This window comes from Mauremys mutica, chromosome 1 (genome assembly GCF_020497125.1).
Source record: "Mauremys mutica isolate MM-2020 ecotype Southern chromosome 1, ASM2049712v1, whole genome shotgun sequence".
NCBI lineage: Eukaryota > Metazoa > Chordata > Testudines > Geoemydidae > Mauremys > Mauremys mutica.
In genome coordinates this window covers 180,608,063-180,621,370 of record NC_059072.1, presented here as the reverse complement: position 1 = coordinate 180,621,370, position 13,308 = coordinate 180,608,063, and the positions used below count along the sequence as shown (strand labels likewise).

Sequence of the window (13,308 nt, the reverse complement as noted above, 5' to 3'; positions counted from 1 at the left end):
TCATTTAAAATAGTTGTTTTCTGGTGTTGATTAAGAGGATCCTATTTAATCATTTATCCTAGTCTCCTTTAATATATTTGACTGAAAAACTCATTGAGACAGAACCATGAATCATTTAGATCATATACTGTGTTTCCACAGAGGCCAGTTTCTTAACTCTTTTAAAAGATCCTTACATTCTCGCTAGGATATTTGATAGAACATGAAATTAGTTTCTCTATGGTATATCTTCTGTAAGTGAAGGTGATTTAAAATGATGTTTCTGAAATCAAATGTTTATTTGAACTATTATATTAAAGCCATCACTTTGAGAAAGAAAAGAAAAAGATAGAACTAATCATTCCAGGATTAATCACACTTTCTGTAATGCCCTGATTTGCGAATCAGAGTGTGCTTTTGTAGTAGTATGAAAGAAAAATTGTTTCTAAACTTTGTTAAAATGATGATGGAACTGTCCACATTGCATAACCGAGGTGCATAAACTGCAGTCTTCTGAAAATTTAGAGATCCAGAGTGTAGCTCAAAAGGCCAAAGATTAAGGTTTTCCTCTAAAAACAGACCAGTTTGAGAAATGTAAGAAATAAGTGGAATTGCAAAAGAAGAAGGAGTTTCAGTGCTAAAATGAATATAAATATGCATTGCAGGAAGTTATTTTATCTAGTATACAAAGAAAGAACGGACAGATATTTAATGTTATTTCTGGATGAGTATGATTGCATTTTAACACCTGCTGTTGACAAAGACAGAGTTCAACAGATAATTAACGTGAGCAGGAATGTGAAATGAGTTTTTGGAACCATATTTGAGGGAGTAGGAGAATAGTTCATATATGACTTACTAATACATTGATTTCAGTTAGTTTTAAACTACAGAAGAATGTAAATTAACTCAAGTCTCTTCTCTATCTCAAAAATACTAAAACATGGAATTCCTTTAGCAAATAAATAATAAAATTGGTTATAGTTAGTTAATTAAGCTTAATCTTAATCTTCTCAGTATTTTTTTAAAGCTATAAAAATCCCCTAAGACATTTTTATTCTAATGCAGCTTTTGCTGTAATCTTTCACTGAGCACCTTACACACACTACATCTGTCACCTATCTACCTTGCCTTTCCAGAGGGCTTCTAATTAACTCTTTCAACATATCACAATGACAGGCACTGTTTTAATGTTTAGAAATGCCTCCTTTACATATTACTCCAAAGTTTTGCCTTCATTCGAATGCATGGCTGTAATCATAGATAGAGCTAATAAAAGCACGGATAACTGTAGATAACAAATACATATTTTTATCGGCTAGAATATAGACACCAAACTAATGTAAGTTTATTTCCCAGTTTGTGCTATATAGTGGACTTTCTTTGGGAAATCTCACAAATAGACGATTCATTTGGTTGTGGATTTTTTGTACATTTTTTTAGAATAAGCATATTGCATTCACACACCAAGGAAAAGAGGAACATTACTAATGACATCTTTAGTCACAGAATACTGAATTAAAAATAGCATATAAACATTGTTGTATGTTTTATCTTAGATAAATAGTGGTGTTGCATTGTATACAGGGGTAAAAGTAACTTAAAGGACTTACCAGTACTCTGGAGTCCTTAGGAGGGGGTGGTGCCTCAACTGGAAGAGGCGTGGCCTTTAAACCCCCGGGCACTTTAAATCACCATCGGAGGGGGCCCTGGCCTCTGGCGGACCTTTAAAGGGCCCTGGGATCCCCTGCTGTAGTGGCAGCCAGGAGCCCCGGGCCCTTTAAATCACTGCCAGAGCCCTGCCGCTGCCGGAGCCCCAGAGTAGCAGCTGCAGCCCAGGGCTCGGGTGTTGATTTAAAGGGCCCTGGGCTCCAGTTGCTGCTACCACCCCGGGCCCTTTAAATCATTCCCGGAGCCCTGTTGCCGGAGCCCTGGGGAGGCAGTGGTGGGGCTCCTGCAGCTATTTTAAGGGCCAGGGCAGAAGCAGCTACCGGAGCCCCGGATCCTTTAAATCGCCACCCAACCTCCGCCGCCACTTCCCCAGGGCTCCGGCAGCAGGGCTCTGATGGCAATTTAAAGGGCCCGGGTCTCCAGCAGCGGCTGGAGCCCCGGGCCCTTTAAATTGCCACCAGGGGAAGCCAATCTGCCCCGGTACAGTTCACCGGCTCTTGCTGGTACGCCATACTAGGGCGTACTGGCCTACTTTCATCTCTGATTGTATATCACCATTAAAGGGAAATTGTCAGCAGGAGATGACTGACAGACAACTGAAGATGTGAGATTAGACAGAGGGAAAGTCAGGTTGAGGCAGAGAAGTCAGTTTGTTAATTGTCTGCATAGAGTTCGTAGTTGAAACCATGGAAGTGAATATGGTTACCCTAAAGAGGGAATATGGAGGGAGAAGAGAGGAAACCAGGAACAAAACCCAGAGAGAGGTGAACAGATGGGGAGAGGGGAGAACCACCAAAAGATATTTTGAAAAAATGATCAGTAAGGTAGGAGAAGAACAAGGAAAACACTAGGGCTCAGATTGACTCAGGATAATCAATGGGATTTAGATCCCCCTGAGTGCTTAAATCACTTATGCAAATGAGATTTTTTTCAGCTCCTAAAGCAGTTGGGCATTGCAATGCTGAGTACAGCAGTGCCTAAATATCTTTAAAAATCTGGGCCTAGGTCTAATTAGGATGCCTAGGTCAGAAAGGTGATGGAAAAAACAGTTATCAGTGGTAACAAAGGCAACAGATAGATCAAGAAACCTCTTTATATCCAGTTAGGAGTTGTTGCAGCAAGACCTAGAGCCAAGGACCTCATCCTGATCAGCAGTGCAGAATAGACCCCTTGACACCTATCTGGTAGATAACTGCTGCATTTCAACAAGATTAATCTAGTGAACCCATTTATAGCAAAGTAAAAGGCATACTTCACCATTAGCAGAGTGGCCATTCAAAATAAGATGATTGAAAGTGCACTGACATGTATTAAAGTGGTTTGGAGCTTTCACTCTACTTCAGTGCTGGCATTAGGACCTGATCCTGCACTATGTAGCTTACAGGTGCAGCAGACCGCCCATTGCTTTACATATTGTAGGACTGTGGCAATAGACTAGAGAAGTATTATAAGAAGGCTTATTAATGCATTCAATGCTGGATCCAAAGCCTGTTTAAGTCAATGGAGAGTCTCCCATTGACTTAATTAGGCTTTTATGTTCAAGTTTTTAATGACATTACAATAATTACCAGTATAGGAGGGGAAATTTAAATAGAATTATTTCTCCAGTTAATATTTTCCCAACCTTTTTAAAAGATGTTAATGAAGTTAGTAGAGCTGGCTGTTTGTTATATTTGATAACGTTTCAGATTAATAGTATATTCTGCCATCTATGATTTCACCAGGATTTCTCAATTAAGAATCAAAACATTAATGTCTTGTCAGCACATAAACAGCTGGTGGCTCCTTATATCTACCAGTATATCAATCTACCTTATATCAATCCTTTGTTAATAGGTGACTTGCTGTCCTTGCTTGTGAGGTCAAAAAAGATATCTGTAGCCAAAGTATTACAGGCTTTGAAACCCAACTTGGTAACAATCAGGTCTTTCCTGGCATTGTGCTGCTATGCTTCCACTGAGTCCACTGCAGCTCTCAATAAATGCTGTTTTTATTACTTTTCTCTATTGGGGGTTAGGAAGGAATTTTCCCTATGCACAGGTTATCCCACAACTACCTATCGCATTTCCTCTGAAGCATCTGGAGACTATTAGTGCCAGGATACTTGACTAGTTCCACTAGTCCTGATCTAGTACCACAAGTCTTATGTTTCTCATTTTTTGAACATTTTATAAAACAGATTTGCTGTCTCACAGAGGCTAAGATTCAGACTGTAGTGTTGTTTTTTTTTGTCTAAATGTTAGTGTTTGTGAAGCATACTATGAAACAGACAGGTTTTATAGTGGAAACTGATAAAACTTCTACCCTAGACATGCTTTATGAACGTCAAAAGTTAGAGAGCTAAGCATAGAACACTGCAGCTAGGAGAGAGCCTCCCAGCCCAGGTAGACAGACTCTCACTAGTGGGTCTTAAGCTAGCATTCTAAAATAGCAGTGTGAATGTTATGGCTCTGGCAGAGATTTGGCTAGCCACTCAAACTTAAGCCCACCCAGCCCCCTGTGCTTCAGCCAGTTCATTTGTGGAAAATTTGAATACTTACACTGATTATTCCAGCAAATGCAAGTTGTTGGTACACTCAGGGAATCTAATTTAATATGCAGTTAACCCACCATAACTAATTGATTGCTTACCAATAATGAAAACAAGAAATTAGGTTGATTTTAATGTTTCAGTTTTATTTTAATAGAGTTAAAAATTTAAATATTCAAACATTTTAGATACAGTTTTCAGACTCAGAATAGTCTTCTTTTCTGTCCGACAGTCCTCCTAGAAATTCAAAGGGTTATTTCCCGTCTGCAAAACTAAGGCAGTGACCTGCTAAGCGCTAACCCTTCTGAGAAACTACCAGTATTTGTTCTGCTTCCTCAGCCGCAAAAGGGTACTTATCAGGCTTCATGTTCTGACAGAGGTTTTGAGAATGAACATTTCCTGTATATTCTAGATATCCATACTCCCATGAGAACCCCACTTCATTACAAATTCTGACTGGCGCACCTTGTTCAAAGAATCTTTTTGGCGAGGCTCTGGAAAAAGCAGTGCTGGAAGCTTTGGAGAAGGATAAGAAAACACTTTCAAACGTAAGAGGGGTTTGAGGCCTGTTGTTGGTGGCAGATATTATTTTCATATCACAAACTCCAGAGAAGGGACTTCTCAGCAAAAGAACATACATTAGGGCAGGCAAGAGAGGAACAGGAAGATCTAGTTTCTTAACCAACTCCTTCTTCTAAAATAATGCATCACTTCTAACTCTTCAGATTAATGAGTCCACATTAAGAGGAAAATTTCAGCTATGTGCAGAACAATGGGCAAACAGTATTAGACAGGTATACCCCTAAAATAGCATGAGAAGGCTACTTCAAGAAATTGATCTCCTTTCTCTCATCCAGTTTCATCAAATTCACAGGATATCAAAATCCTCTGAAACAGAGGAACATGCAGGTGGATATCATAGATCTGTTCTTGAACTTCAGAGCTGGGTGTGGTACTGCAGTCCTTTTCTTGCCCTGTGCCCCGCTGCAGGCTGCCAGCTTGTCATAGGTTTATTCCCCACTTTGAACTTTAGCGTTCACAAGATGGGGACCTGCATGGACTCCTCTAAACTAAAATCCTAGTTTAGATCTGGTTCTCGCTGCCACCAGTCAGTTTTTAAGTGTCTGACCCACTCCCTGTTCCCCCAAAACTTTCCCTGGGGAACACAGATTCAAACTTGAATCTCAACACAAAGGGAAACAACCATTTCCCCTCTCCCCTCCTTTCTCAGAACAATCAAAGTAACAGCAAACAGAAATAAAGATATTTCTCCAGCAACCACACAATTGCAAATGCAGAAATTAATTAGAAGATTAATTCGCCTTTCTAATACTCACTATACTGGATAGTAGGAAATACTCCAGGAGAACTTGGAGACATGTCTGGCCTCTCTTAGATCCAAAGAGAGCACGGCAAATCAAACAAAGGACACAGACAAAGCCTTCCCTCCACAGAGATTTGAAATTATCCTGTCCCTTGATTGGTCCTCTGGTCAGGTGTTTATCAGGTTACTGAGCTTGTTAACCCTTTACAGGTAAAAGAGACTTTAACCCTTAACTATCTGTTTATGACACAGCTGACCTTGGTGGGTCTTCCATGGCTTGGCCCCCTAGCCGTGTCACAGAGACCAAATGAACCCCTTCCGGGATATTAAATAGTCTAGTCTATTTGCCCTCATTAGGACCTTCGGTCCTTGCTCTGGGCCCTTTTAAATGCCACCCTTTTTTTGGGCTCCCAACTCAGTCCTGTCCCTTTTGTGTGATTTACACCACTTTACTTGTGGCCACTAGGGGAATCTAGGCCCACACACAACACTAGGTTCCAACCGAGGGACCCTGTATACGGCAGTCAGGCTTCACTGTGGCTTCCCTGATGCTCTTCCTATTGGCTCTTTTAACTCCAGCCCTATTTCAGGGTCACTGGTCTCAGGTTCTTCTCTCTCAACTATGTATGTTCTAGCTCAGGGATCGGCAACCTTTGGCCTGCAGCCCGCCACGGTAAGCATCCTGGCGGGCCAGACCAGTTTGTTTACCTGCCGCGTCCACAGGTTCAGCTGATCGTGGCTCCCACTGGCTGTGGTTCGCCGCTCCAGGCCAATGGGGGCTGCAGGAAGCGGCACAGGCTGAGGGATGTGCTGGCTGCCGCTTCCCGCAGCCCCCATTGGCCTGGAGCGGCGAACCGCAGCCAGTGGGAGCTGTGATCAGCTGAACCTGTGGACGCGGCAGGTAAACAAACTGGCCCGTCCGGCCAGGGAGTGACGCAGTACCCCACAATGCTTTATGGAAATATGACATAACTGGAGTATGACCTACTGAATCTAGCTATGCTACCAATGCTATGTAACATATCTATGTAGAGGTTATGCTCTACTGAGGCCATGGCTACACTTGCAAATTTGCAGCGCTGCAGCAGGGTGTGAAAACACACCCTCTCCAGCGCTGCAAATTGCGGCGCTGCAAAGCGCCAATGTGGTCAAAGCCCCAGTGCTGGGAGCGCGGCTCCCAGCGCTGTACGTTATTCCCCACAGGGAGGTGGAGTACGGACAGCGCTGGGAGAGCTCTCTCCCAGCGCTGGCGCTTTGACTACACTTAGCGTTTCAAAGCGCTGCCGCAGTAGCGCTTTGAAGTGCAAGTATAGCCATAGCCTCTGTCTATTAATCCTATCTACATGCATGTATCATTTTTGTATTCAGAGTTATGAATATTGGCTGTGTATTGGCTTGATTTCTAAATAACCTTAGTAGGCATCTGACGAAGTGGGTATTCACCCACGAAAGCTCATGCTCCAATACGTCTGTTAGTCTATAAGGTGCCACAGGACTCTTTGCTGCTTTTACAGATCCAGACTAACACGGCTATCCCTCTGATACTTAACCTTAGTAGAGCATTTGGTCAGTTCCTGGAGAAAGGAATGTTGAAATTAAGTACCTAATCAAGAAACACTTAAAGAACAATGAATCTTGGAATGCTCCAATTCACATAAGAAGTCTACTTGAGGACGTTCAAGGTAGCATGTGACCCATGGCTGCTATCCTGGTAAGAAACTGTGAGTCATGCATGGACTTGTGACTTGCCCAAGTGACTCCAGAATTCCATCTTGGAGCTGGACTTTGCGTAGGAGAGAGGAGGGGGTCTCCACCTACAAGAAAGAGTCTATTTAAGCCCATGGGAGACCCCTCCATTTGGTCAACAGCTGGCTAAAGAGAGAGCCTCTCCACCCCCCCAGGATACCTGAAAGAAGCTGGAACAGAGGGCGGTGACTGTAGAGGGTATGGGTGATTGCTGGACCCAGGCTAAAAGGAGATTAGCCTGTAAAAGGGAGCATTCTGGAACTGGTGAGGATCTTATCTGTATTCACTTTGATTAGACATAGATTTGCGTGTTTTATTTTATTTTGCTTGGTGACTTACTTTGTTCTGTCTGTTACTACTTGGAACCACTTAAATCCTACTTTCTGTATTTAATAAAATCATTTTAGACTTATTAATTAACCCAGAGTATGTATTAATACCTGGGGGAGGCAAACAGCTGTGCATATCTCTCTATCAGTGTTATAGAGGGCAAACAATTTATGAGTTTACCTTGTATAAGCTTTATACAGAGTAAAGTGGATTTATTTGGGTTTAGACCCCATTGAGAGTTGGGCAGCTGAGTGTTAAAGACGGGAACACTTCTGTAGGCTGCTTTCAGTCAAGCCTGCAGCTTTGGGGCAAGTAATTCAGACCCTGGGTCTTTGTTGGAGCAGACAGGAGTGTCTGGCTCAGCAAGACAGGGTGCTAGGGTCCCGCGCTGGCAGGGAAAGCAGGGGCAGAAGTAGTCTTGGCACATCAGGTGACAGCTCCCAAAGGTGGTTCTGTGATCCAACCCGTCACACAGGGTACTTACCCTGGTGGGCCACGGACCAAAGGTTGCCGATCCCTGCTCTAGCTAATTGGTGGGTTCTTTTATCCGAAAAGAAGCACTCTTCTTCACTGACTAGCTACTGCCTTGCAACTCCATTTATCTGAGCCTGATGGGCTCTGACTGGCTGCTCCTGTGATGCCTCTCTAGGCAGGCTTGGAGGACCCATCTTCTCTGCTCCTTTCCAGTGGCTGGAAGTAGTAGGACTCTGGGCCCTTCTGTAGGGAGCTGAAAAGGCCAGGTACACACCTTCAGACATTCCAATCCAAAACTTTTTTATTTTTCAAAATTGCCACCAAACTTTTTTCTCCCATCTTTACTTATTCCACACTAAAACAAGTTTCTAACTTCAGGTCCTCTGGTATAATTTAGGATTTCTCCTCTCTGGCAGTTTCTCAGGAAGATTGTTACACAATTGTTCTGATCTGCCTTAGTTCTCCATTGTTGGACTGTAGGACACCTGGTGTAGCAGGCAGAAGTGTCTTTAGTAAGTAAAGTAAGGGTTCTATTTTTCTCTCCAAAATATTTTTTAAAAAGTTAATATAAGGGGAGGTCATTTCTTTTAAAGTTCTCTTCTTGGCTACTTAGCTTGGTCTCAGAAGACTTAGTATTATGTAACAATAGCCCCTTACTACTCTTTGGCCCCATTTGGTAACTCACAGGGTATGTCTACCTTGAAGCTGGGAATGTGCTTCCCAGCGGAGGGAGACAGGCACACTAAAAATAACAGTGTTGCTGAGGGTAGAATGGGCAGCAGCTAAGGCTATATGCCCAAAAAGATACCCAGCCCAAGCTGACACCTGTGGTGCTCCTGGCTACACTGCTATTTTAATGTGCTAACATGTCTGTCTTCCCAGGGAAGACAATGCCCATAGTCATTCCTCATTAAAAGTCTGAGGTTTTATCTGAACCAAACCTCCAATTTTTGGAAGTTCTTCAGTTGCCAGACAAAAGACAGTTTTTCAAACAATAATGGGGAGTTGAGGTGGGTAATTAAAAACTATTGAAACATTCAGATCTCCTGTTTGCATGTTGGCTTTCAATGTACTTTATACCTATAATACTGAGGGCAAGGACATCTGTCCTAACGCAAAGACGTATATCACTAGGGCAGGGGTTCTCAAAGATCATTGCACCGCGACCCCCTTCTAACAACAAAAATTACTACATGATCCCAGAAAGGGGGACGGAAGCCTGAGCCCCAGGGCCCTGGGGTGTGGGTGGAGGCAAAGGCAAAGCCCAAGGGCTTCAGCTCCAGGCAGAGGGCCTGTAACCTAGCCCTGCCGCCCAGGGTTGAAGCCCTTTGGCTTCAGCCCCAGGAGGTGGGGCTCGGGCTTTGGCTTTGGCTCTGGGCCCCAGCAGCTCTAAGACAGCCCTTGTGACCCCATTAAAATGGGTTTGCAACCCACTTGGGGGTCTCAACCCACAGTTTGAGAACCACTCCACTAGGGCATTGGTAATTCTGTGGACCCTACTAGGTGAAGACATTTTTTCAGAGCTATCCCAAGCAGCTGCATTCAGATCAGTGTATTCTCTTTTCCAAATACTACAATTTGAACACTTGTTCTTTTGCTTAAGCTGTTTTTGGGTGACTGGTTCTCCATGTGCTCTCTGATTCCCTCCCTATGTGCCAGATCTTGGCCCCACTGAAGATATTGGTGAAACTTGTATTGACTTCAGTGGGAACAGGATCATGCCCTTTGTCAGGGATACTGCTTCTAAGTCCCTTAATCTCAATGTATGTGTTAAATACCTAAGCACACAGAGACAGCTACAACTAATTTTGAAGAGACTGCAAAAGGGAGTATGTCCTAATAGGTTTAGAAAGGAATGAATTAATTATTTAATGGACAAAATAATCCATGTAGAATAAGGCACAAACTATTTTGGGATCAGGGGTTGGGGAGGCAGAGAAATAGATAGTAAGAATGAGGTTTTTGCTTCAGATGCCGATCTATAGTCTGAGGAGTTGACCGAGACAAATCCTTTGCAGACTGTGTTATGCACACGTTGAATGTTCAGACAGATATTATTGGCCAAAATGATTTTTTTATTCAAACCTTATAGTCTTAAATATATAGATACAGATAGAAAAAGCATGTTGGGAATTAATTTTGCTTTCTACGGGTTTAGAGCCTTTTATGACTGTGTTTACATTACCCAAAGATAATGCAAAGACTACTGTAGTAAGTGCAGGCCCTGATAAAGGCCCAGTAGGCCTGAGGCCTGAACTAAAGTAATGGTCAAGACTTTGCTAACATAAAGCAAAGTTAAGCTGTGAGCCAGAGGTAAGCCCTGCTCACAGAAGCTGGCACGAAAAGGGCTGATGCTGCATAAACATATATTCACCTAGCATAAACACAGCACTAGAATATACTATACTGAAACATTCCATAGATAATAAAAGGACAGGCCGACCCATCCCAATGACAGGGGCAAAAGGGTAAAATGATGGATAGAGGTGTTTTGTTCGAACCAACATGTACAAGGTAGAAGGCGGTACCTTAATACGTAGAAAGGTTGTAACTTGCTACGTAGAGAGGTTGCACCTCAATACGTCAGGTGTGATGTGTAACTTGTTTGTATCTGTGTATAAGAATGCATCCCTGGGGAGGTGCCTTTTGTCCAGCCGAGGGGGCAGTGGAAACTCCCGCCACTGACTGAGCTGGGTCCATTGCCAAGAGGCACTTTCTCGTAGTATGCCCTGAATTAGGCTAAGAAACCTACAGGGAACTGCCATTGTGTCCGAGGTCGCAATAAACCTAGTCGACGTGACTTTGCATCTTACCGGACTCTGTGGTTATTGGGGGTTCTCGTCGGGTCTGCTGTGTCAGCTATCTGCGCAGAGCTGGGGCAGCACACAGAGGGAACTCACGCACGCAGCCGAGTGATATCAACATTGGAGAGAGCAGAGCACCACACCGGTACCACTCTGACAACACTGGTGACCCCGACGTGCTGTGTTTATGCTAGGTGAATATATGTTTATGCAGCATCAGCCTTTTTCGTGCCAGCTTCTGTGAGCAGGGCCTACCTCTGGCTCACAGCTTAACTTTGCTTTATGTTAGCAAAGTCTTGACCATTACTTTAGTTCAGGCCTCAGGCCTACTGGGCCTTTATCAGGGCCTGCACTTACTACAACTACCATTGTTACCTAAGATTTAATTTACATATTACATGGCTCTTAATTTTTTTTCTTCTCCCATTTCATACTGATGTGTGTTGAAAGATGCTTAGGATGGCATTAAGGAAATGCCAATGTAGACACCTATTCTTAGTCTAAAAATCATTATTTAACACCTTCAGAGGTTTGTCAACTACAAAAAAATGATGCACAAGCATCTAGCTATTGATTTTATCTCATGTTTTGTATTTGCCCCATTAAATTCTATTGGCATTGTCAGCTGAACTCTCCTTTAATGTATGGTGAGTTTTCCTGTTGTTAAGGACAGCTTTTTTAATTTTGTGCTTTATGAGAACTTCTTTGGCATTAAAAAATTGTATGTCTTTAAAAGTACCTACCAAAAATGGCTTTATTGAGGTGCTATCCCTCCCTTACTTGTGTGTTACAAGTGGACTGACACTGAGATGTAACTGGAAGGTGTATTTGCAGTTTGTGGATACATAAACATACTTGTTTTTGAACTGGAGAAACAGTAAACCTCACTGGGCATTACTGGCCCTACTAATCTGCCAGATGCAAGCCCCAACAAACAGCTTCCCCGAATGGTCCACTTTGGAATTATACCTCCTGTTTAACTTGATCTTTGAACAAAACACGGTATTTAACATTTTTACAGCATGCTTCTAGAAGATGAATTATCACCGAATGATGCATAAGCAAATACTAAAAATGTTCTCATTCACTCATTCTTCCACAACCCTGCACATAGCCTTCACCAAAGACAGTCTGAATTTATATATATTCTAAAGAATGAGGTGGGAGAGGTATTTTTCCTTCTAGATTTTTAAATCTTAATCCTCCTCAAGCATTCCTTTAAAGACTATACACTTTCACTGTCACATCAGTGTTTGGGGCTACATGTAGGGAGAGGTGAGAAAAGAAGTTAGTTTCCATATTAATTCAGTCAATCCGTGGCATATGAAGAGTAGCGGATACTTTGATAATATTTTTATACTACTCTTAAACACTGTTGGTGCCTATTTTCTTTCTGGTTAGTATTTTTAGGTGTTGAAGAGCCAGCATAGTTGTTTCCTAATCTTGCCACTGTCCCTAGATATGTTAGGAGTTGAGAGGATAGGATGAGAGCACTACTACACTCTGGCTACTCTGTTATTGGATAGCCCCTTGAGGGGCTATTACTGGCTCCTATAGTTTAGAGCAGTGGTTTCCAAACCGTGCGTCACGACCCAGAACTGGGTCACGGAATGGAAGAGACTGGGTCATGGCGACTCTGGTCAGTACCACCAACCGGGCCATTAAAAGTCCCATTGGTGGTGCTGCCTGGCTAAAGCAGGCTAGTGCCTACCGGTTCTGACATAGTGCTGCGCCCTGGAAGCAGCTGGCAACAGGTCTGGCTCCTAGGCACTCCACGTGCTGTCCCCACCCTGAGCACTGGCTCTGCAGTTCCTGGCCAATGGGAGCTGGGAGGAGGGCGGGCGCGGTGCCTGCAGGCGAGAGCTGCGCAGAGCTGCTTTGGAACCTCCGCCTAGGAGCCAGACCTGCTACTGGCTGCTTCTGGGGCACAGCGCGGTCTGCGATGCCGAGGCAGGCAGGAAGCCTGCCTCAGCACCCCCTGCTGCACCACTACATGGGAGCCACCCGAGGTAAGCCCGCACCCAAACTCTGTGCCCCAATCCCCTGCCCCAGTGCTGAGCCCCTTCCTGTCTCCCAAACCCCTCATCCCCGGCCCCAACCCAAAGCCTGCACCCCCAGCCCAGACCCCTGACCCCTTCCTGCACCCCAACCCCCTGCCCCAACCCAGAGCCCCCTCACATACCCTGAACCCCTCATTCCTTGCCCCACCCCGCAGCCCTCACCCCAACCCTCTGTCCCAGCCCTGAGCCCCCTCACATACCCTGAACCCCTCATTCCTTGCCCCACCCCGCAGCCCTCACCCCAACCCTCTGTCCCAGCCCTGAGCCCCTCCCACATCCTAAACCCCTCATCTCAGCTCCGTTGGGTCGTGGACATCAACAATTTTCTTCAACTGGGTCACTAAAAAAAAAGTTTGAAAACTGCTGGTGTAGAGGGACCGCTAGGCTGCT

At 44.0% G+C, this 13,308-nt stretch overlaps 1 protein-coding gene across 5 annotated transcripts in view; it reads left to right on the top strand.

Moving 5' to 3' along the window:
- Positions 1-13,308, top strand: part of CADM2 (cell adhesion molecule 2) — a 996,746-nt gene that overhangs the window by 415,308 nt on the left and 568,130 nt on the right. The window lies entirely within an intron of this gene.